This window comes from Salmo trutta, unplaced genomic scaffold (assembly GCF_901001165.1).
Source record: "Salmo trutta unplaced genomic scaffold, fSalTru1.1, whole genome shotgun sequence".
NCBI classification, from domain to species: domain Eukaryota; kingdom Metazoa; phylum Chordata; class Actinopteri; order Salmoniformes; family Salmonidae; genus Salmo; species Salmo trutta.
The window spans coordinates 42,700-68,584 of NW_021823006.1; the positions used below are offsets into that span (position 1 = coordinate 42,700).

General features: G+C 47.2%; 1 pseudogene; it reads left to right on the forward strand.

Annotated features, from left to right (window-relative positions):
* The window catches only part of LOC115188035 (protein Jade-3-like), a 33,113-nt pseudogene extending 11,474 nt beyond the window's left edge, over nucleotides 1-21,639 (forward strand).
* The last annotated feature ends 4,246 nt before the right edge of the window (nucleotides 21,640-25,885 follow it).

Here is a 25,885-nt window from a genome sequence, read left to right on the forward strand (position 1 = left end):
CACACACACACACACACACACACACACACACACACACCTCACGTCAGAGGTACGCCACGCTGCCGTTCCTTTACACACACACACGCCTCATGTCAGCTTCCTGAGTGTTTTGTCCCAAACTGCACCCTATTCCCCACAGGGCTCCGGTCAAAAGTAGTGGACTATGTAGGGGGAATAGGTTATCATTTGGGACACAGACAATGTAATAAGTGTATTTATATGTCTCCTCTCCTCTCTCCCAAGGTGTTCAGGAAAGACCTGATCAGTGCCATGAAGCTGCCAGACTCTCACCATGTCTCCCCTGAAGACTATTACCTGCTGGGGGACACCTGGAGACAGGAGTGGGAGAAGGGGGTGCAGGTGCCTGCCTTCCCCGAAACCATCCCACAGCCCTCCATCAGGTAACCACACCTCTACTTGTCTCCGTACCTCAGGAACTGATGCTGAATTGTCTGCTAGTAATCTCTTATTGTGTCTGCAGGACCATAGAGGAGAAGCCTAAGGAGGTGTTGTTCACCCTACAGAAGAGGTATATCCAGTGCTGGAGTCAGACCTCTACAGAGACGGGTTACGTTAACATCAAGGAGCTGGCTGAGGCCATGTGCTCTTATGACCTGGATAACATGGACCTCTACTGGCTGCAGGCACTCAACGCTGAGCTAGAACACATGGGTAAGGACTCAACGCTGAGCTAGAACACATGGGTAAGGACTCAACACTAAGCTAGGACACATGGGTAAGGACTCAACACTAAGCTAGAACACATGGGTAAGGGACTCAACGCTGAGCTGGGACACATGGGTAAGGACTCAACACTAAGCTAGAACACATGGGTAAGGACTCAACACTAAGCTAGAACACATGGGTAAGGACTCAACGCTGAGCTAGAACACATGGGTAAGGACTCAACGCTGAGCTAGAACACATGGGTAAGGACTCAACGCTGAGCTAGAACACATGGGTAAGGACTCAACACTAAGCTAGAACACATGGGTAAGGGACTCAACGCTGAGCTGGGACACATGGGTAAGGACTCAACGCTGAGCTAGAACACATGGGTAAGGGACAACGCTGAGCTAGAACACATGGGTAAGGACTCAACGCTGAGCTAGGACACATGGGTAAGGACTCAACGCTGAGCTGGGACACATGGGTAAGGACTCAACGCTGAGCTGGGAGACATGGGTAATGGTGTGTGTGTGGGGGGGAAGAGGAACATTAGCTAGGACACGTGTGTGTGTGTGTGTGTGTGTGTGTGGGGGGGGGACATTGTCTTTGCCTGTTTCTCTAAAGCCTCCGAGTTCTCTCCTCAAATCATCACATTTCCTCACTTCTCTGTGTTGGCAAGGAAACAGGAGGCGACTAAGGATAGACTTCACACTATTGAGAGACGGTGTATTCAGACCCCTTGACTTTCTACATATTCTGTTACATTACAGCCTTATTCTAAAATTGAATCAATCTTTTTGTTTCTCATCAATCTACGCACAATACCCCATAATGACAAAGCAAAAACAAGTCTTCTTGGGTATGACGCTACAAGCTTGGCACACCTGTATTTGGGGAGTTTCTCCCATTCTTCTCTGCAGATCCTCTCAAACTCTGTCAGGTTGGATGGGGAGCGTCGCTGCACAGCTATTTTCATGTCTCTCCAGAGATGTTAGATCGGGTTCAAGTCCGGGCTCTGACTGGGCCATTCAAGGACATTCAGAGACTTGTCCCAAAGCCACTCCTGCTTTGTCTTGGTTGTGTGCTTAGGGTCGTTGTCCTGTTGGAAGGTGAACCTTCGTCTCCCAGCTTGAGGTCCTGAGCTGGTTTTCATCAAGGATCTCTCTGTACATTGCTCCGTTCATCTTTTCCTCGATCTTGACCAGTCTCCCAGTCCCTGCCGCTGCAAAACATACCGACAGCATGATGCTGCCACCACCATGCGTCACTGTAGGGGTGGTGCCAGGTTTCCTCCAGATGTGACGCTTGGCATTCAGGCCAAAGAGTTCAGTCTTGGTTTCATCAGACCAGAGAATCATGTTTCTCATGGTCAGAGTCCTTTAGGTCCCTATTGGCTAACTCCAAGTTGGCTGTCGTGCCTTTTACTGAGGAGTGGCTTCCGTCTGGCCACTCTACCATAGAGGCCTGATTGGTGGAGTGCTGCAGAGATGGTTGTCCTTCTGGAAGGTTCTCCCATCTCCACAGAGGAACTCTGCAGCTCTGTCAGAATGACCATCGGGTTCTTGGTCACCTCCCTGACCAAGGACCTTCTCCGATTGCTCAGTTTGGCCGTCTCGGAGCTCTTCGGACAATTTCTTTGACCTCATGGCTGGATTTTTGCTCTGATATGCACTGTCAACTGTGGGACCTTTAATATAGACAGGTGTGTACCTTTCCAAATGTTGTATTTTTATTGAACCTTTATTTAACTAGGCAAGTCAGTTAAGAACATATTGTTATTTACAATGACGCACTACCAAAAGGCCTCCTGCGGGGGATGAGATTTAAAATAAATTAAATAAAAATATATGACAAAACACACATCACGACAAGAGACAACACTACATGAAGAGAGACCTAAGACGACAACACAATATGGCAGCAGCGCTACATGGTAGCAGCACAAAGCAAGGTACAAACATTTGGCACAGACAACAGCACAAAGGGCAAGAAGGTAGAGACAACAATACATCACGCAAAGCAGCCACAACTGTGTGTCTGTGATGGAGTCTTTGAATGAAGAGATTGAGATAAACGGTCCAGTTTGAGTGTTTGTTGCAGCTCGTTCCAGTTGCTAGCTGCAGCGAACTGAAAAGACGAGCGACCCAAGGATGTGTGCGCTTTGGCGAGTATAGAGTGCAGTGATGTGTCCTATAAGGAGCATTGGTGGCAAATCTGATGGCCGAATGATAAAGAACATCCATCCGCTCGAGAGCACCCTCACCTGCCGATCTATAAACTATGTCTCCGTAATCTAGCATGGGTAGGATGGTCATCTGAATCAGGGTTATTTTGGCAGCAGGGGTGAAAGAGGAGCGATTACAATAGAGGAAACCAAGTCTAGATTTAACTTTAGCCTGCAGCTTTGATATGTGCGGCGAGAAGGACAGTGTACCGTCTAGCCAGACTCCCAAGTACTTGTATGAGGTGACGACCTCAAGCTCTAAACCTTCAGAGGTAGTAATCACACCTGTGGGGAGAGGGGCATTCTTCTTACCAAACCACATGCCCTTTGTTTTGGAGGTGTTCAGAACAAGGTTAAGGGTAGAAAAAGCTTTGGCCAAGTCAATAAAAATAGCAACACAACATTGCTTAGAATCAAGGGCAATGGTGACATCATTGAGGACCTTTAAGGTTTTAGTGACACATCCATAACCTGAGCGTAAACCAGATTGCAGACCAGAGAGAATACTATAGACATCAAGAAAGCCTGTCGGTTGGTTATTGACAAGGTTTTCCAACACTTTTGATAAACAGGGCGAAATAGAAATAGGCCTATAACAGTTAGGATCAGCTTGATCTCCCCCTTTAAATAAAGGATGAACCGTGGCTGCCTTCCAAGCAATGGGAACCTCCCCAGAAAGGAGAGAGAGGTTGACAAGGTCAGATACCTTATGATAGGGGCAGCAACCTTAAAGAAGAAATGGTCGAAACCACCAGAAGTTTTTTGGGGTCAAGTTTATTAAGGAGCTCCTTTAGCACGTCGGACTCAGTTACCGCCTGCAGGGAGAACCTTTGTAGCGGGACAGGGGAAAAAGAGAGAGAAGCATCGGGGATAGTCACATTAGAAGGGAGATGAGGAAATGTTGGACGGGCAAGGAGGCATGGCTGAGTCAAATAGGAATCCTGACTTAATGAAGTGGTGATTAAAGAGCTCAGCCATGTGCTTCTTGTCAGTAACAACCACATCATCAACATTAAGGGACATGGGCAGCTGTGAGGAGGAGGGTTTATTCTCCAGGTCTTTAACCGTTTTCCAGAACATCTTGGGGTTAGAACCACAGAGAGAGAACTGCTCCTTAAAGTAACTAACTTTGGCCTTCCGGATAGCCTGAGTGAACTTTTCTCATTTGCCTGAACGACAGCCAGTCAGCCTGAGTATGCGTGTGCCGAGCCTTTCGCCAAATGCAATTCATGAGGTGGAGTAACTCTGCAAGATCACGGTCGAACCAGGGGCTGAACCTGTTTTTAAATTCTCAATTTCTTTATGGGGGCGTGTTTGTTAACAATACCACTGAAGATATAAAAAAAGAAGGTCCAAGCGTCTTCGACAGAGGGGATCAAGCTGATTCTATACCATTTTACAGAGGCCAGGTCATGACGGAAGGCTTGTTCGTTAGTTTTTTAGCATGCGTCTATAACAAATCAGGACAGGTCGTTTCACTGAGCAGCTATTACGAACACAGGCTGTAAAACAGTGATCACTAAGGTCATTACAGAAAACACCAGACTGATACCTATCAGGATTATTTGTGAGGATAACATCAAGGAGAGTAGCCTTTTCTAGGTGTTTATGGAGTCATACCTTGTGGGATTGGTGATAATCTGAGAAATATTTAGAGAGTCCCATTGCTTTAGGACCTGGTCATATGGTTTAAGCATGTCCCAGTTTAGGTCACCAATCATGTTCAATCAATTGCATTTACAGCAGGTGGACTCCAAGTTGTAGAAACATCTCAAGGATGATCAATGGAAACAGGATGTACCTGAGCACAATTTTTCAGTCTCATATCAAATGGTCTGAATACTGATGTAAATAAGTCATTTTAAAAAAAATGTTTAATACATTTGTAAAACCTAATAACCTGTTTTGGCTTTGTCATTATGGGGTGTTGTGTGTAGATTGACGGAAAACAGTGAATCCATGTTAGAATAAAGCCTGTCTATAAGGCTGTAAAGTCAAGGTGGTGAATACTTTCTGAATGCCCTGTATGGCCTGTAGCAACAGCGTTCTGACTGGGTTTGTTCCCAACGGAGGGACCTGTACAGGAGCTGTGTTCTGATTGGTGTATTATTCTGATTGGTGTATTATTCTGTCTCCCAGGGGAGGGGCCTGTACAGGAGCTGTGTTCTGATTGGTGTATTATTCTGTCTCCCAGGGGGAGGGACCTGTACAGGAGCTATGTTCTGATTGGTGTATTATTCTGTCTCCCAGGGGAGGGGCCTGTAGACGAGCTGACGCTGGAGCGCACCATGGAGGCGTTGGAGCGTCAGTGCCATGACAACATGAACCACGCCATCGACACGGTAGAAGGGCTGGGCATCGAGTACGACGAGGACGTCATCTGTGATGTGTGTCGCTCCCCCGACAGCGAGGAGGGCAACGACATGGTCTTCTGTGACAAATGTAACATCTGTGTTCACCAGGTAGGAACCTACCAGCACTGATTTTGCGCATAGTGGCTATATTGAAGAAGGCTTTACTTGCAATGAGTGTAATGTGGTGGTTTTTATATACGTTAGTTAAATGCACTGGTTATAAGTCGCTCTTGAAAAATGCTAATTAACTAAAATGTGAAGAAAAAATTATAATTCTACACATACCCAGTTCTCTGGCTTTAGCGTTATGACAATCTCTCATCCCTCAGTTAAACCCTTCTTCATCATAAATACATCTAACCCGCTGTGTTGACCCGCTGTCAATTTAAGGGCTTTATTGGCATGGGAAACTTATGTTTACATTGCCACAGCAAGTGAAGTAGATAATAAACTATAAAAATGAACGGTAAACATTACACTCACACAAGATCCAAAAGAATAAAGACATTACAAATGTCACATTATGTGTATATATACAGGGTTGTAACGATGTGCAAAAAGTTAAAGTACAAAAGGGAAAATAAATAAGCATAAATATGAGTTGTATTTACAATGGTGTTTGTTCTTCACTGGTTGACCTTTTCTTGTGTGGCAACAGGTCACACATCTTGCTGCTGTGATGGAACACTGTGGTATTTCACCCAGTAGATATGGGAATTTATCAAAATTTGGTTTGTTATCTAATTCTTTGCGGTTCTGTGTAATCTGAGGGAAATATGTGTCTCTAATATGGTCATACATTTGGCAGGAGGTTAGGAAGTGCATCTGTTTCCACCTCATTTTGTGGGCAGTGTGCACATAGCCTGTCTTCTCTTCAGAGCCAGGTCTGCCTACGGCGGCCTTTCTCAATAGCAAGGCTCTGCTCACTGAGTCTGTACATAGTCAATGCTTTCCTTCATGTTGGGTCAGTCACAGTGGTCAGGTATTCTGTCACTGTGTACTCTCTGTTTAGGGCCAAATAGCATTCTAGTTTTCTCAGTTTTTTTTTGTTAATTCTTTCCAATGTGTCAAGTAATTATCTTTTTGTTTCTCATGATATGGTTGGGTCTAGTTGTTGTCCTAGGGCTCTGTGGGGTGTGTTTGTGTTTGTGAACAGAGTCCCAGGACCAGCTTGCTTAGGGGACTCTTGTCCAGGTTCATCTCTCTGTAGGTGATGGCTTTGTTATGGAAGGTTTGGGAATCGCTTCCTTTTAGGTGGTTGTAGAATTTAACATCTCTAGTGGGTATCAGCCTAATTATGCTCTGCATGCATTATTTGGTGTTTTACATTGTACACGGAGGATATTTTTGCAGAATCTCAATTTTGTGAATTCTTGGTTGGTGAGCGGACCCCAGACTTCACAACCATAAAGGGCAATGGCTTCTATAACTGATTCAAATATTTTTTTTTAGCCAGATCCTAATTAGTATGTAGAATTTTGTTCCTTTTGATGGCATAGGAGGCTCTTCTTGCCTTGTCTCAGATCGTTCACAGCTTTGTGGAAGTTACCTGTGGCGCTGATGTTCAGGCCGAGGAATGTATCGTTTTTTGTGTGCTCTTGGGCAACGGTGTCTAGATGGAATTTTGTGTTTGTTGTCTTGGCAGCTACCCTTTTTTTGGAACACCATTATTATTTTTGTCTGTCAGGGCCCAGGTCTGTCAGGGCCCAGGTCTGTCAGGGCCCAGGTCTGTCAGGGCCCAGGTCTGTCAGGGCCCAGGTCTGTCAGGGCCCAGGTCTGACAGAATCTGTGCAGAAGATCTAGGTGCTGCTGTTGGCCCTCCTTGGTTGGGGACAGAAGCACCAGATCATCAGCAAACATTTTACTTCAGATTCGAGTAGGGTGAGGCTGGGGGCTCCAGTTCTAGTGCCCTCGCCAAAATCGTTGATATATATGTTGAAGAGGGTGGGGCTTAAGCTGCATCCCTGTCTCACCCCACGGCCCTGTGGAAAGAAGTTTGTGTGTTTTCCAATTTTAACCGCACACTTTTTGTGTACATAGATTTTATAATGTTGTATGTTTTTCCTACAACACCACTGTTCCATCAATTTGTATAGCAGACCCTCAGGCCAAACTGAGTCAAAAGCTTTTTTGAGATCAACAATGCATGAGAAGACTTTGCCTTTTGTTTTGGTTTGTTTCTTTGATTTGACATTTGCTCAGTACATTGTTTTCACTGAGTAATTGTACGAGTCTGGCTGTTTATGATAATGCAGAGGATTTTCCCAAGGTTTCTATTGACGCATATCCCACGGTAGTTATTGGGGTCAAATTTGTCTCCACTTTTGTGGATTGGGATGATCAGTCCTTGATTCCAAATATTGGGGAAGATGCCAGAGATGAGGATGATGTTAGAGTTTAGCCAAAATGGGATTTGTGGTCTGTATATTTGATCGTTTCATTGAGGATACCATCAACACCTCAGGCCTCTTTGGGTTGGAAGGTTTGTATTTTGTCCTGTAGTTCATTTCAATGTAATTGGAGAATCCAGTGGGTTCTGGTCATCTTTAATAGTTGATTCTAAGATGTGTATTTGATCATGTATATGTTTTTGCTGTTCTTTGTTATAGAGCCAAAAAGATTTGAGAAGTGGGTTTATCCGAACATCTCCGTTTTGGATAGATAACTCTTCGTGTTTAGAGTTTCCAGTGTTCCCAGAAGTGGTTAGAGTCTCTGGATTCTTCCATCACATTGAGCTGATTTCTGACCTGCTGTTCCTCCCATCCTCAGGTTGTCTGGATCTCTGTTATTGGTCGGGTATGTTTCTGAATGTGTCTCTCTTCTCCCTGTTAACCTTCTCTCCACTCTGTCTCTCTCTCTCCTGCCCAGGCGTGTTATGGTATAGTGAAGGTACCAGATGGTAACTGGCTGTGCAGGACGTGTGTCCTAGGCATTGACCCCCAGTGCCAGCTATGTCCATAAAGGGAGGGGCGATGAAGGCTACGAGGGGCGGGCACCAGTGGGCACCCACGTTAGCTGTGCTACTGTGGATCCCTTGAGGTACAAAATCAAACTACCTTGTTCCTTTTTATGCATCTGTCTGTCAGAAAGGTGCTGTTAAAAACAGTAAAGGCTGGACTGACGGTCCTGTATATCTCTAGCTGACTTGACCTGACGGTCCTGTATATCTCTAGCTGACTGACTGACGGTCCTGTATATCTCTAGCTGACTGACTGACGGTCCTGTATATCTCTAGCTGCCTGACTGACGGTCCTGTATATCTCTAGCTGACTGACGACGGTCCTGTATATCTCTAGCTGACTGACTGACGGTCCTGTATATCTCTAGCTGACTGACTGACGGTCCTGTATATCTCTAGCTGACTGACTGACGGTCCTGGATATCTCTAGCTGACTGACTGACGGTCCTGTATATCTCTAGCTTACTGACTGACGGTCCTGTATATCTCTAGCTGACTGACTGACGGTCCTGTATATCTCTAGCGACTGACTGACGGTCCTGTATATCTCTAGCTGACTGACTGACGGTCCTGTATATCTCTAGCTGACTGACTGACTGGTCCTGTATATCTCTAGCTGACTGGTCCTGTATATCTCTAGCTGACTGGTCCTGTATATCTCTAGCTGACTGGTCCTGTATATCTCTAGCTGACTGGTCCTGTATATCTCTAGCTGACTGACTGACGGTCCTGTGTATCTCTAGCTGACTGACTGACGGTCCTGTGTATCTCTAGCTGACTGACTGACGGTCCTGTGTATCTCTAGCTGACTGACTGACGGTCCTGTGTATCTCTAGCTGACTGACTGACGGTCCTGTGTATCTCTAGCTGACTGACGGTCCTGTGTATCTCTAGCTGACTGACTGACAGTCCTGTATATCTCTAGCTGACTGACTGGCGGTCCTGTATATCTCTAGCTGACTGGTCCTGTATATCTCTAGCTGACTGGTTCTGTATATCTCTAGCTGACTGACTGACGGTCCTGTATATCTCTAGCTGACTGACTGGCGGTCCTATATATCTCTAGCTGACTGGCGGTCCTGTATATCTCTAGCTGACTGGTCCTGTATACTCTAGCTGACTGACGGTCCTGTATATCTCTAGCTGACTGACTGACGTTCCTGGATATCTCTAGCTGACTGAACTGACGGTCCTGTATATCTCTAGCTGACTGACTGACGGTCCTGTATATCTCTAGCTGACTGACTGACGGTCCTGTATATCTCTAGCTGACTGCGACTGACGGTCCTGTATATCTCTAGCTGACTGACTGACGGTCCTGTATATCTCTAGCTGACTGACTGACGGTCCTGTATATCTCTAGCTGACTGGACTGAATGTCCTGCATATCTCTAGCTGACTGACTGACGGTCCTGCATTCTCAGCTGACTGACTGACGGTCCTGTATATCTCCCCTCCTTTCTCTAGCTGACTGACTGACGGTCCTGTATATCTCTAGCTGACTGACTACGTCCTGTCTATCTCTAGCTGACTGACTGACGGTCCTGTATATCTCTAGCTGACTGACTGACGGTCCTGTATATCTCTAGCTGACTGACTGACGGTCCTGTATATCTCTAGCTGACTGACTGACGGTCCTGTATATCTCTAGCTGACTGACTGACGGTCCTGTATATCTCTAGCTGACTGACTGACGGTCCTGTATATCTCTAGCTGACTGACTGACGGTCCTGTATATCTCTAGCTGACTGACTGACGGTCCTGTATATCTCTAGCTGACTGACTGACGGTCCTGTATCTCTAGCTGACTGACTGGACGGTCCTGTGTATCTCTAGCTGACTGACTGACGGTCCTGTGTATCTCTAGCTGACTGACGGTACGGTCCCTGTGTATCTCTAGCTAACTGACGGTACGGTCCTGTGTATCTCTAGCTAACTGACGGTACCGTCCTGTGTATCTCTAGCTAACTGACGGTACCGTCCTGTGTATCTCTAGCTGACTGACGGTACGGTCCTGTGTATCTCTAGCTGACTGACGGTACCGTCCTGTGTATCTCTAGCTGACTGACTGACCGGTCCTGTATATCTCTAGCTGACTGACTGACGGTCCTGTATATCTCTAGCTGACTGGACTGACGGTCCTGTAGTCTTATCCCTTCTAGCTGACTGACTGACGGTCCCTGTATATCTCTAGCTGACTGGACTGACGGTCCTGTATATCTCTAGCTGACTGACTGACGGTCCTGTATATCTCTAGCTGACTGACTGACGGTCCTGTATATCTCTAGCTGACTGACTGACGGTCCTGTATATCTCTAGCTGACTGACTGACGGTCCTGTATATCTCTAGCTGGACTGACGGTACGGTCCTGTGTATCTCCAACAGTAAATCTGACCAATAGCGTGCGTAACAGTGTGTTCTTCCTGTATTTCTAGGTGAGACATAGCGTGTCCAGAGAGGATGGAAGCCCATCACCAAGGTGTCCCACATCCCTCCATCCCGCTGGTCTTCTCATCTGCAGCCTCTGTAAACTGAAGACTGGAGCCTGTATACAGGTGAGCGAGGTGGTTGGACTGTTTGTGTGACATATTTACGTGACTAGATATCACACGTCTCTTGTTTTTGTTGTTTTGTTGTGTTTCACATTTGTAGTCTCTTATTTGGTAATATATAGTCTGGTTGATCTTTTTGTATTGGCTCGTGAAGGTGTATTAAGTAAGGGGTTGTTTCTGAGACCCCTTCTGTTATAGTAAATTCATCAGGACCCCCTCATATCAGAACACGACTACAGTGAGACAGAGATTGGCGTATAAGGAATGTGACTGGCAGTGCATGGCTGTATGAACCAGGTCTCAGGGCCTGGGAAGGAACGTTTTATAGGCCCATCTAGCATCAAAGAGAACATTTAACAGTTTCAAGCACGTTTCCTGCAGTTCTACACATTTGCCATGAGGCAGAGAGAACTTTGGCAGTTTAAAGCTTCAATTACTTAATGTTTTGGGGGCAGGGGTGGGGGGGTGTAATACGAGAAGTATTGGAGTTGAGAAATGTATAATTGGTGGGGGGTACTGTGGATATCGGCATCCGTGTGAGCCCTCCAAGGCCCATGATGCTCTGGGGTAAGAACAGACGTATCGTTACCTCGGCCAAAATGAGTTTCATTTGTTAGTGATATTCATTAAAAAATGACATGGTTAAAAAAAGAAAATGTAATATATATTTTAAATCTGGCTGCGGACCTCCTGCAGTACCTCTGCAGACCTCACTTTCCACAACCCCTGAGTTAATGAACCCATACCTTTCTCCTCCTCCCTCCATCCCTCTTAGTGCTCAGTGAAGAACTGCACCATCCCCGTTCCATGTGACGTGCGCCTTCGAGTACAGCCTGGAGATGAAGACCATCCTGGATGAAGGAGACGAGGTGAAGTTCAGGTCCTACTGTCTGAAAGCACAGTCAAGCCCAAGAACAGGCCTCCATCCGACCCACCAGCCCCCGGCCGTCAGCCCTCGTCAACAGCCCACAACAAGCAGCCCAAGGCAGGGGAGCCAGCTCCGGTCTCAGCCCCCTCTGAGCCAGCCCACAACAAGCAGCCCAAGGCAGGGGGAACCAGGCTCCGGTCTCAGTCCGGCCCGGCCCAAACCCCCCGTAGACCCAGAGAGGGGGGGCCTGAGGGCCCAGAGGTTACTAGAGCTGGAGGAGGAGTTTTCTACTCTGATTCACCCGGAGGAGCTGGCCCTGAACCTGGGTCTCCCTCCCACCTTGCTGGACTTCATCTACCAGTACTGGAAATTGAAGAGGAAGAGCAACTTCAACCGTGCTCTGCTGCCCCCTGGTGAGGAGGAGGATAACTTGCTGCTGTTGCCTCATGAAGACAGCATCCACACACGAATGAGGATGTTCATGCATCTCCGACAGGACTTAGAGAGGGTTAGTATGACTTATATTTAAATAGATATACACTCGGTATACAAAACATTAAGAACACCTGTTCTTTCCATGACATAGACCGACCAGGTGAGTCCAGGTTAAAGTTATGATCCCTTATTGATGTCACTTGTTAAATCCACTTCAATCAGCGTAGATGAAGGGGAGGAGACGGGTTAAAGAAGGATTTTATTAGCCTTGTGACAATTGAGACATTGTTTGTGTACACTACCGTTGAAAAGTTTGGTCACTTAGAAATGTCTTTGTTTTTGAAAGAAAAGCAAATTGTTTGTCCATTAAAATAACATCAAATTGGTCAGAAATACAGTGTAGACATTATTAACAATGTAAATGACTATTGTAGCGGGAAACGGCAGATTTTTTTTTTTAATGGAATATCTACATAGGCGTACAGAGGCCCATTATCAGCAACCATCACTCCTGTGTTCCAATGGCACGTTGTGTTAGCTAATCCAAGTTGATAATTTAAAAGGCTAATTGATCATTAGAAAACCCTTTTGCAGTTATGTTAGCACAGCTGGAAACTGTTGTTCTGATTAAAGAAGCAATAAAACTGGCCTTCTGTAGACTAGTTGAGTATCTGGAGCATCAGCATTTGTGGGTTCGAGGTTTGTGGGTTTGAGAAACAGACACCTCACAAGTCCTCAACTGGCAGCTTCATTAAATAGTACCCACAAAACACCAGTCTCAACGTTAACAGTGAAGAGGCGACTCCGGGATGCTGGTCTTCTAAGCAGAGTTGCAAAGAAAAAGCCATATCTCAGACTTGCCAATAAAAAGAAAAGATTAAGATGGGCAAAAGAACAATCTTTTGGGGCCTCCCACGCTTCCTATTCTGGTTGGAGCCAGTTTGCGCTGTTCTGTGAAGGGAGTAGTACACAGCGTTGTACGAGATCTTCAGTTTCTTGGCAATTTCTCTCAATGAATAGCCTTAATTTCTCAGAACAAGAATAGACTGACGAGTTTCAGAAGAAAGGTCTTTGTTTCTGGCCATTTTGAGCCTGTAATTGAACCCACAAATGCTGATGCTCCAGATACTCAACTAGTCTAAAGGCTGGTTTTATTGCTTCTTGAATCAGTACAACAGTTTTCAGCTCTACTAACATAATTGCAAAAGGGTTTTTCTAATGATCAATTAGCTAATCCAAGTTTATCATTTAAATGGCTAACACAACACAGGAGTGACTGTTGCTGATAACGGCCCTCTGTACGCCTATGTAGATATTCCATAAAAAATCAGCCATTTCCAGGTACAATATTCATTTACAACATTGGTCAACTTGGATTAGCTAACACAACGTGCCATTGGAACACAGGAGTGATGGTTGCGGACAACGTAGATATTCCATTAAAAATCAGCCGTTTCCAGCAACAATAGTCATTTACAACATTAACAATGTTTACACTGTATTTCTGATCAATTGATGTTATTTTAATGGACCAAAAATACGCTTTTCTTTCAAAAGGACATTTTGGACGTTTTGTAAGTGACCCCAAACTTTTGAACGGTAGTGTACGTGTGCCATTCAGAGGGTGAAAGGACAAGACAAAAGATTTAAGTGCCTTTGAACGGGGTATGGTAGTAGGCGCCAGGCGCACCAGTTTGTGTCAGAACTGCAAACGCTGCTGGGTTTTTCACACTCAACCCTTTCCCGTGTGTATCAAGAATGGTCCACCACACCAAAGGAAATCCAGCCAATTTGACACAACTGTGGGAAGCATTAGAGTCAACATGGACCAGCATCCCTGTGGAACGCTTTACCACCTTGTAGAGTCCATGACACAACGAATTGAGGCTGTTCTGACGGCAAAAGGGAGTTGGGGGGGGGGGGGGGGACTTTATATTAGTTTTGTTTTAGAAGACGTTATCCACACTCATACGGATGGTCATGCACATTAAATTATACTACACTGAACCAAAATATAAACGTAAAGTGAAATAAAAAGTAAAGCCCCAGAAATGTTCCATACGCACAAAAAGCTTATTTAGCTCAATTTGTGGACAAATTAGTTTACATCCCTGTTAGTGAGCTTTTCTCCTTTGCCAAGATAATCCATCCACCTGACAGGTGTGGCAAGAAGCCGATAAAACAGCAGGATCATTACACAGGTGCACCTTGTGCTGGGGACAATAAAAGAACACTCTAAAATGTGCAGTTTTATTTCGCAACACAATGCCACAGATGTCTCAAGTTTTGACAGAGCGTGCAATTGACATGCTGACTGCAGGAATGTCTACCAGAGCTGTTGCCAGAGAATTTAATGTTCATTTCTCTACCATAAGCCGTCTCCCAGCATTGTTTTAGAGAATTTGGCAGTACGTCCAACCGGCCTCAACCCCAGGACTTCCACATCCGTCTTCTTCACCTGCGGGATCGTCTGAGACCAAGCCACCCGAACAGCTGAAGAAATACTCCTCAGTTTCAGTCTGTAATAAGGCCATTTGTGATGGAAAAACTAATTCTGATTGGCTGGGCCTTGCGCCCCAGTGGCTGGGCCTGGCTCCCCAGTTGGTGGGCCTGGCTCCCCAGTGGGTGGGCCTGGCTCCCCAGTGGCTGGGCTTGGCTCCCCAGTGGGTGGGCCTGGCTCTCCAGTGGGTGGGCCGATGCCCTCCCAGGCCTACCCATGGCTGCGCCCCTGCCCAGTCATGTGAAATCCATAGATTAGAGCCTTATTTCAATTGACTGATATCCATATACGGTGCATTCTAAGTATTCAGACCCCTTCTCCTTTTTCAACATGTTGTTACTTTACAGCCTTTATTCAATTCCCCCCCCCCTCATCAATCTACACTCAGTTCCCCATAATGACTAAGCGAAAAACAGGTTTTTAGAAATATGTGTACATTTATTTAAAGAAAAACGATATTTAAATAAGTATCAAGACCCTTTGCTATGAGACTCAAAACTGAGCTCTGGTGCATCCTGTTCCATTGATCATCCTTGAGATGTTTCTACAACTTCATTGGAGTCTAGCTGTGATAAATTCAATTGATTGGACATGATTTTGGAAAGGCACATACCTGTCTATATAAGGTCCCACAGTTGACAGTGCACGTCTGAGCAAAAACCAAGCCATGAGGTCGAAGGAATTGTCTGTAGAGCCCCGAGACAGGATTGTGTCGAGGCACAGATCTAGGGAAGGGTACCCAAAAATGTCTGCAGCATTGAAGGTCCCCAAGAACACACCGTGGCCTCCATTCTTAAATAGAAGAATTTCGGTACCACCAAGACTCTCTTCCCGGCCAAACTGAGAAACTCGAGGCAGAAGGGCCTTGGTCAGGGAGGGTGAGCAAGAACCCCATGGTCTCCTCTGACAGCTCCAGATTCCTCTGTGGAGATGGTTGTCCTCTGCAATTTCTCTCCCGTCTCTGCAGCACTCAACTAATCAGGCCTCTATGGTAGACTGGTCAGACGGAAGCCACTCCTCAGTAAAAGGCACATGACAGCCCACTTGGAGTTTGCCAAAAGGGACCTTAAGGACTCTGACCATGAGAAACAAGATTCTCTGGTCTGAAACCAAGAATGAACTATTTGCCTGAATGCCAAGCGTCACATCTGGAGGAAACCTGGCACCATCCCTACGGTGAAGCCTGGGTAGCATCATCATGCCTGTGGGGACTTTTTTTAGTTGCAGGGACTGGGACACTAGTCAAGGATCAAGGGAAAGATGAACGGAACAACTACAGAGAGGTCCTTGATGAAAACCAGCTCAGGACCTCAGGCTGGGAGACGAAGGTTCACCTTCCAACAGGACAACAACCCTAAGCACACAACCAAGACAAAGCAGAAGTGGCTTCGGGCAAGTCTCTGAATATCCTTGAGTAGGCCCAGTCAGGCCCGGACTTGAACCCGATTTAAACATCTCTGGAGAGACATGAAAATCACTGTGCAGCAAACGCTCTCCATCCAACCTGACAGAGCTTGAGAGGATCTGCAAAGAAGAATGGGAGAAACTCCCCAAATACAGGGGTGCCAAGCTGTAGCTTCATACCCAGAATACTCGGGTCTGTAATCACTGCCAAAGGTGCTTCAACAAAGTAGTGAGTAAAGGGTCTGAAAAAACAAACAAGGCGAAAACATTGTATTTAAATCAATTTTAGAATAAGGCTGTTATGTAACAATGTGGAGAAAGAAAAGGGGTGTGAATTCATTCTCGAATGAACTGTATGAACTGTACAAATGTTGCATGTTGATTTTCTATTTTAATGAACTCTGAGCTCTTTCATATCTGAGTTGGCTGCTTATATGGATGGCAGGTTGCCAGTTCTAATCCAGGGTCTTTCAGGACGAATCTGCACCGTGTTGTTCCCGGCAAGAGAGGAATTAGGTTATGGCCCGTGCATATCATAACCATCTTTTCAGAATGTAAAAAGGTTAAGCAAGGAATGAGAGTAGGCTACCTGCCCGCGGTAACAGAGAGAGGGGGGTTGTCAGTGAGGGGGGGTTACAGTAGGGAGGTTACAGTAGGGAGGGGGGTTTGTCAGGGAGGGAGGGAGGGTTACAGTAGGGAGGCGGGGTTACAGTAGGGAGGGGGGGTTACAGTAGGGAGGGGGGTTGTCAGTGAGGGTGGAGGGTGACAGTCTCTGGTCTCTGGAATGGTTAGGGGTCAGGCCTGGGGGCCAAAGAGGTTAGGGGTCAGGCCTGGGGGCCAAAGAGGTTAGGGGTCAGGCCTGGGGGCCAAAGAGGTTAGGAGTCAGGCCTGGGGCCCAAAGAGGTTAGGGTATATAAAAGTGCTTCAGAAAGCGGGAATATTGGGGTGGGGAATGAGTGCAAATCAGAAGAGCTCAAATCTCAATTCCTGTAGATATTCCCTCAAATTTAAGCTAAAATAGGCATATGAAGAATTGTTTCCAACACACAAGTTTTACTAAATTCACACACAAGTAGTCAAATGTAAAAATAATTATACAAGGATCCAACCTAATAATAATAATAATAATAATAATAATAATAATAATAATCATAATAATCATCATGATGACAAGTGCAATAGATCTCTAGCTTGACCTCTAAATCAATTCATATATCCAAGGGGGAGATGCAAACTAAAAACAGCCACCAGATGGAGACAGATTGCTGGGTGGCTTAGGGTGAGTGTTTTGTTAGTTGACCTGACGGCAGTGTTGTGTCCCCTACAGGTGAGGAACCTGTGTTACATGGTGAGTCGGAGGGAGAAGCTGAAACTGTCTCAGAGCAAAGCCCAGGAACAGATCTTCAACCTCCACGTCAAACTGCTCAGCCAAGAGATCGCCGCTGGTAAGATTGTGTGTGTGCCGTATCCGAATACCTGTACTTGCATTCTAAATAATAGGCATTTTGGATATGTGAAAAAAATAACTTTTTATAGTATGTGAAATTAGCATGCTTTAAATGCCAGGTTGTGTCATACTCATTTATGCATTTTTAAAAATGATATATTTTTATTTAACTAGGCAAATCAGTTAAGAACAAATTCTTATTTACAATGACGGCCTACCCCGGCCAAACCTGGACGACACTGTGGCCATTGAGCGCCACCCTATGGGACACCCAATCACGGCCTGATGTGATACAGCCTGGATTCGAACCAGGGACTGTAGTGACGCCTCTTGCACTGAGATGCAGTGCCTTGGACCGCTGCGCCACTCAGGAAGCGATATCCCTATAGGGCTAATTAGTTAGGGACCATCAGTAAATTTAAGTACATGGTACAATATTATAAATGTCAAGAGCTCCAAATTTCAACGACTTAACCTCAAACCAACTATAAATTGTAAAACAAAAATCATATTAACGAGACAACTAAAAGATGTGCAACATGAAAATATCTTCCCATTGTGCAATTTATTGACAGCCCCTAACTAGCCCCAGAGCTCCTCAAAGCCACTCTCGTTTGGTGTCAGTCAAGGCCACTGCATTTCTTTATGACCAAGCCACAAAACGAGGCCAAATCAGAAGTTCAGTACCCCTTTAAAACTTCTTATGGCTTGAATCCCGTTAGCGGGATCGATATGACAACAGCCAGTGAATGCAGGGCAAATTCAAAACAACAAATATCTCATAATTAAAATTCCTGAAACATACAATATTATACACCATTTTAAAGCTTTACTTCTTGTTAATCCAGCCACAGTGTCTGATTTCAAAAGGCTTTACGGCGAAAGCAAACCATATGATTATGTTAGGTCAGCGCCTACACACATAAAAAAACACAGCCATTTTCCAGCCAAAGAGAGGAGTCACAAAGCAGAAATGGAGATAAAATTAATCACTAACCTTTGATCTTCATCAGATGACACTCATAGGACTTCATGTTACACAATACATGTATGTTTTGTTCGATAAAGTTCATATTTTATCCAAAAATCTGTTTACATTGGCACGTTATGTTCAGTAATGTTTTGCCTCCAAAACATCTGGTGATTTTGCAGAGAGCCACATCAATTTACAGGAATACTCATCATAAATGTTGATGAAAATACAAGTGTTATGCATGGAACTTTAGATAAACCTCTCCTTAATGTAACCGCTGTGTCAGATTTCAAAAAAGCTTTACCGAAAAAGCACACCATGCAATAATCTGAGTACAGCGCTCAGACACAAAAACATGCCATACAATATATCCGCCATGTTGGAGTCAACAATAGTCAGAAATAGCATTATAAATATTCACTTACCTTTGATGATCTTCATCAGAATGTACTCCCAGGGATCCCAGTTCAACAATAAATGTTTGTTTTGTTCGATAAAGTCCATCCTTTATGTCCAAATACCTCCTTTTTGTTCGCGCCTTTAGTTCACAAATCCAAATTCTCGACGCGCAGGTCAGACAAACTAAAAAAATCCCATTACAGTTCGTAGAAACGTCAAACGATGTATAGAATCAATCTTTAGGATGTTTTTATCATAAATCTGCAATAAAGTTTCAACCGGAGAAATCCTTTCTCTTCAGAAATGCAATGGAACTGAGCTACCTCTCACGTGAGTGCGCATGGCTGAGGCTCATGCCCTGCTGGCAGTCCTCTCACTCAATGAGCTTATTCTCCCCAACTTCACAGTAGAAGCCTCAAACAAGGTTCTAAAGACTGTTGACATCTAGTAGAAGCCTTAGGAAGTGCAAAATGACCCCACAGACACTGTAGTTTGGATAGGCAATCACTTGAAAAACTACAACCACTTCCAGTTTGGATTTTTTCTCAGGTTTTTGCCTGCCATATGAGTTCTGTTATACTCACAGACATCATTCAAACAGTTTTAGAAACTTCAGAGTGTTTTCTATCCAAATATACTAATAATATGCATATCTTAGTTTCTAGGCGTGAGTAGCAGGCCGTTTACTCTGGGCACGTCAGTCATCCAAGCTACTCAATACTGCCACCATCCATAAGAAGTTAAAAGTTTCTATGGGAGGAGATGGGGACTAACCCATAATTCTGATTGACTGTCATGCTGTTGTGGGAGGAGATGGGGGCCAACCCATTGATAAGGGAATTTATATGTTTAAGGTAATGACTAAAGAACTCCACCCTGAAGCATAATTGTTAGTTGTTATATATATATAATATATATAATTAGAATGATAAACTTCAGTCCAATAAGGTTTGGTCGAGACAAGTAGAAATGTGTGTGACTAAGAAAATACAGAGAACAATTGAACTATTCATGACCTGACCTGATTAGAATTCTGAGAAACTTACGACAGGACAGGGAGTTCTGTCAAGGTTCATCTAATCTCGGAAGGGATAAACGAGTGGTGAGAACTATGGGGAAAAGATACATCCCACCTACTGTTTGTGTGTCGGTATGTGCGTGTATTAGGTAGGGAGGGAAAGTTATGAAATGGCATGTCTTTGTATTATGGACTTTAGAACGTTCTCTGAATAAACTGTACGGACCTTTTGCATAAGGTGAGTCTTTGCCTAATTATTATTAAACCCAGGGTCTTACAAACCTCGGGGATTGTCAAAGCTTAAATAAGTGTTAGTTATTATCATTGGGATTGAAAATTCTCATGACACCCATCATTCTGATTGGCCCTCATGGTGTGGGAGGAAATGGGGACTAACCCATCATTCTGATTGGCTCTCATGGTCTTTGTCTCTCCAGGTCTGCCGGTGGACAGCATGTTGTTCCGGCCTCCTCCGAGAATCACCCTGAAGCTGAAGATGCCCAAAGTGTCGCTGGGTAACGGGAAGACCGGCTCCAAGTCAGGCAACGGCCCCCTGTGTCCAGATAACAGCGGGAACGTTCACCAACGCAGTGGGGGAGGGAAGGGGCTAGGGAAGGGAGGGGGCTGGGGAAGGGTAAAGGAGGAGGGAAGCCTCAGCTCCATGGACGAGGCAAGAGAGAGGAGTGCTCCAATGGCAGTCTGCTGTCTGCTTCAGGTCAGTCACGTAGGGAGGGGAGTAATGCCGCTGGACCAACACTGACTAACCGTGCCGCCAGGGCTCAGCCCTGACCATTAAACAGACTGGCAAGCCTCTAATGGGTAAGCCGTTGACACTCCACGCCGCTCTACATGGCCACCCTTCCAATGGAAACGGCAAACTGGACCAAGAGCAGACGGGGCCCGTCCCTAGATCCAACGGCATGATGGAGAAGATGGTGGCCGTGGCCCAGAAGGACAGCTCTTGTCAGACCCCCAGCGAACAGGAAACCAGCGAGGGTTCAGGGGTCAAGGCCAGCCAATCAGTCAGTTTCAGTGATTCCACCATGGAGCACTTCAGCCGGTCGTTCAAGGAGGCGACGGTCAGCTTGGTGCGGACCACGGAGGACCTGCGGGGGGACAAGCTGTCCCAGGGGGTAAAGGTACCAGATCAGCCAAGGACCGACCCTGGGCCAAACCAGTTCCTGGAGTCCCCCAGGGACTCGGTAGTACCAGATCACCACCCTACCAGGAGACGGATGGATACTGCCCTGACCTGGAACTCAGTGACTCGGAGCCAGAGGCTAAAGGTCAGAGGTCGAGGCAGGGTAGGGTAAAGCAGAGCCTGGGGGGGTCCAGTAGGACCTCAGTACAGAGGTGACAGCCATGACATGACCTTTGCCCCGGCTCTGTCAGAACGAGCAGCTCTCTGGTCACGGGGCAGAGCCAGAGCCCCTACAATGGCTGGGCCATCTATCTATTACACAGGGACACTGGGACAGCAGCACAGGACTGATGCATGACAGGCGTCCTGAACCAGATCATCGCCTCAGTGGGACTCTAAGCCACATGTCTTCTCGAATGGATTTTTTGTTCTCTCTCCCTCCATGCTCGGTGTGAACGGAAAGCCCTTAGACTGTCTTCTGATTAAACTACTTGTCTTTTTTATTTCTCTCTTCTCTCGATAGAAATGATTAGAGCCTGACTGATGGGGGTTTCTTTTTTGGGGGGGGGGGGACAACTTACTGATGTCGATTTAGTGATTTGCATCGGAGAAATTAAAGTGTAATTTTTCCACACTGAAGTCTAGTAAATTGCCATCCAAAATAGCAATTGTCCAATAAATATGCTTGAAATGTCTTTTTATTTTATTTTTTAATTTTTAATTTATTATAATTATAATTTTATTTTTTCATCTTATCGGTCGCGCTCTATAAATGATTTTCTGTTCTGCACTCAACCTCCCTATCTAGGTTAACATCACATAATAGGTGAATCTGGTTAACATCTACATAATAGGTGAATCCACTCAACCCCCCTATCTAGGTTAACATCTACATAATAGGTGAATCTACTCAACCCCCCTATCTAGGTTAACATCTACATAATAGGTGAATCCACTCAACCCCCCTATCTAGGTTAACATCTACATAATAGGTGAATCCACTCAACCCCCCTATCTAGGTTAACATCTACATAATAGGTGAATCTACTCAACCCCCCTATCTAGGTTAACATCTACATAATAGGTGAATCCACTCAACCCCCCTCTGTTTCTTTTGCGATCTCTTGAACTGCCAGCTGTCCTTTCACATCATTTCAGATGAGGAAACTGTCGATGAACACTCAGTTCTTCCATTTGTCTCCTATTTCCAGAGGGAGTGTTGTAATCTCTTTCTAAGAGAATTATTGTTTTTGATATGTATGAATATGAAATTCACTGACTGTGTATTGGTATGATTTTGTATCCTTTTTACTAGGGAATAAATAGTATATTTAATCAAATTGGATATTTTGTGACATTTTGACCCCTGGAACAGAAGAGCTGCCAGTGTTATGGAACCTGATGCTCTGGTGTATGTCTGGTGGGGGTGTATGTCTGGTGGGGGTGTATTCTGTGGGGGTGTATATGATCTGGTGGGGGTGTATGTCTGGTGGGGGTGTATGTTTGGTGGTATGTTCTGACTGGTGGGGTGTATGACTGGTGGGGGTGTATGTCTGGTGGGGGTGGGGGTGGTTGACTGGTGGGGGGTGTATGTCATGTCCTGGCGGGGTGTATGTCATGTCTGGAGGGGGTGTATGTCATGTCTGGTGGGGGTGGATGACTGGTGGGGGTGTATGTTCTGACTGTGGGGGTGTAATGTTCTGACTGGTGGGGGTGTATGTTCTGACTGGTGGGGGTGTATGTTTCTGACTGGGTGGGGGTGTATGTTCTGACTGGTGGGAGGTGTATGTTCTGACTGGTGGGGGGTGTAAGTTCTGACTGGTGGGGTGATGTTCTGACTGGTGGGGTGTATATCTTGACTTGTGGGGGTGTATGACTGGTGGGGGTGGGGTGTATGACTGGTGGGGGTGGGGGTGGGGGTGTATGACGGGTGGGGTGTATGTCTGGTGGGGGTGGTTGACGGGTGGGGGTGTATGTCATGTCTGGCGGGGTGTAGTCATGGTCTGTCGGGGGGTGTGGTCTGTCTGGGTGTGGGGGTATGTCATGACTGGTGGGGTTATGTTTGACTGTGGGTGTATGTTCTGACTGGTGGGGGTGGATGACTGGTGGAGGTGGAGTCCACTATCTGATAGATAATAATGCTTTCCTCTTTGTTATTCTGAGTTTCAGATCACTGATGTCTGTTTTCGAGCAGTAATATTAAAATAGCTTGTTCTGCTGCACCCCTGTGGACCAATTCAAACATGAGATGAAAGGCGTCCCAATTTAGCCCAACTAAATATACAGTACTTCACATGATTTTCAGTTTGTAAAGGACTGGTCTGACTGGTGGTGGAGGGTCTGACTGGTGGTGGTGGAGGGTCTGGGTGGTGAGGGTGGAGGGTCTGGGTGGTGGTGGTGGAGGGTCTGGGTGGTGGTGGTGGAGGGTCTGGGTGGTGGTGGTGGAGGGTCTGGGTGGTGAGGGTGGAGGGTCTGGGTGGTGAGGGTGGAGGGTCTGGGTGGTGGTGGTGGAGGGTCTGGGTGGTGAGGGTGGAGGGTCTGTGTGGTGAGGGTGGAGGGTCTGTGTGGTGAGGGGGGAGGGTCTGGGTGGTGGTGGGGAGGGTCTGGCTGGTGAGGGTGGAGGGTCTGGGTGGTGAGGGTGGAGGGTCTGGGTGGTGAGGGTGGAGGGTCTGGGTGGTGAGGGTGGAGGGTCTGGGTGGTGGTGGTGGAGGGTCTGGGTGGTGGTGGAGGGTCTGGGTGGTGGTGGTGGAGGGTCTGACTGGTGGTGGTGGAGGGTCTGGTGGTGGTGGTGGAGGGTCTGGGTGGTGGTGGTGGTGGTGGAGGGTCTGGGTGGTGGTGGTGGAGGGTCTGACTGGTGGTGGTGGAGGGTCTGGTGGTGGTGGTGGTGGAGGGTCTGGGTGGTGTTGGAGGGTCTGGGTGGTGGTGGTGGAGGGTCTGGGTGGTGGTGGTGGTGGTGGAGGGTCTGACTGGTGGTGGTGGTGGTGGAGGGTCTGGGTGGTGGTGGTGGTGGTGGAGGGTCTGGGTGGTGGTGGTGGGGGTCTGGGTGGTGGTGGTGGTGGTGGTGGAGGGTCTGGGTGGTGGTGGTGGTGGTGGGAGGGTCTGGGTGGTGAGGGTGGAGGGTCTGGGTGGTGGTGGTGGAGGGTCTGGGTGGTGGTAGAGGGTCTGGGTGGTGGTGGTGGTGGTGGAGGGTCTGGGTGGTGGTGGAGGGTCTGGGTGGTGGTGGTGGAGGGTCTGGGTGGTGGTGGTGGAGGGTCTGACTGGTGGTTGGAGGGTCTGGGTGGTGGTGGTGGTGGAGGGTCTGGGTGGTGGTGGTGGTGGTGGTGGAGGGTCTGGGTGGTGGTGGTGGTGGTGGTGGAGGGTCTGGGTGGTGGTGGTGGAGGGTCTGGGTGGTGGTGGTGGAGGTCTGGGTGGTGGTGGTGGAGGGTCTGGGTGGTGTTGGAGGGTCTGGGTGGTGGTGGTGGAGGGTCTGACTGGTGGTGGTGGAGGGTCTGGGTGGTGGTGGTGGTGGAGGGTCTGGGGGTGGTGGTGGTGGTGGTGGAGGGTCTGGGTGGTGGTGGTGGTGGTGGTGGAGGGTCTGGGTGGTGGTGGTGGAGGGTCTGGGTGGTGGTGGTGGAGGGTCTGGGTGGTGGTGGAGGGTCTGGGTGGTGAGGGTGGAGGGTCTGGGTGGAGGGTCTGACTGGTGGTGGTGGAGGGTCTGGGTGGTGGTGGTGGAGGGTCTGGGTGGTGGTGTGGTGGAGGGTCTGGGTGGTGGTGGAGAGGCTGGGTGGTGGTGGATGGTCTAACTGTACAAGACTGGTCTCTACTGTCTGTCCTTCCGGAGCCCAGTCCTCCTCCTTCCTACTGGCCTCCACTATAACCAGTCACAGCCCAGTCCTCCTCCTTCCTACTGGCCTCCACTATAACCAGTCACAGCCCAGTCCTCCTTCCTACTGGCCTCCTCTATAACCAGTCACAGCTCAGTCCTCCTCCTTCCTACTGGCCTCCACTATAACCAGTCACAGCCCAGTCCTCCTTCCTACTGGCCTCCTCTATAACCAGTCACAGCCCAGTCCTCCTCGTTCCTACTGGTCTCCACTATAACCAGTCACAGCTCAGTCCTCCTCCTTCCTACTGGCCTCCTCTATAACCAGTCACAGCCCAGTCCTCCTTCTTCCTACTGGCCTCAACTATAACCAGTCACAGCCCAGTCCTCCTCCTTCCTACTGGCCTCCACTATAACCAGTCACAGCCCAGTCCTCCTCCTTCCTACTGGCCTCCACTAACCAGTCACAGCCCAGTCCTCCTCGTTCCTACTGGCCTCCACTATAACCAGTCACAGCCCAGTCCCCTTCCTACTGGCCTCCACTATAACCAGTCACAGCCCAGTCCTCCTCCTTCCTACTGGCCTCCTCTATAACCAGTCACAGCCCAGTCCTCCTTCCTACTGGCCTCCACTATAACCAGTCACAGCCCAGTCCTCCTTCCTACTGGCCTCCACTATAACCAGTCACAGCCCATTCCTCCTCCTTCCTACTGGCCTCCTCTATAACCAGTCACAGCCCAGTCCTCCTCCTTCCTACTGGCCTCTTCTATAACCAGTCACAGCCCAGTCCTCCTTCCTACTGGCCTCCTCTATAACCAGTCACAGCCCAGTCCTCCTTCCTACTGGCCTCCTCTATAACCAGCCCAGTCCTCCTCCTTCCTACTGGCCTCCTCTATAACCAGTCACAGCCCAGTCCTCCTCCTTCCTACTGGCCACTATAACCAGTCACAGCCCAGTCCTCTCCTTCCTACTGTCCCCACTATAACCAGTCACAGCCCAGTCCTCCTTCCTCCTGGCCTCCACTATAACCAGTCACAGCCCAGTTACCTTCCACCTGGCCTCCACTATAACCAGTCACAGCCCAGTCCTCCTCCTTCCTACTGGCCTCAACTATAACCAGTCACAGCCCAGTCCTCCTC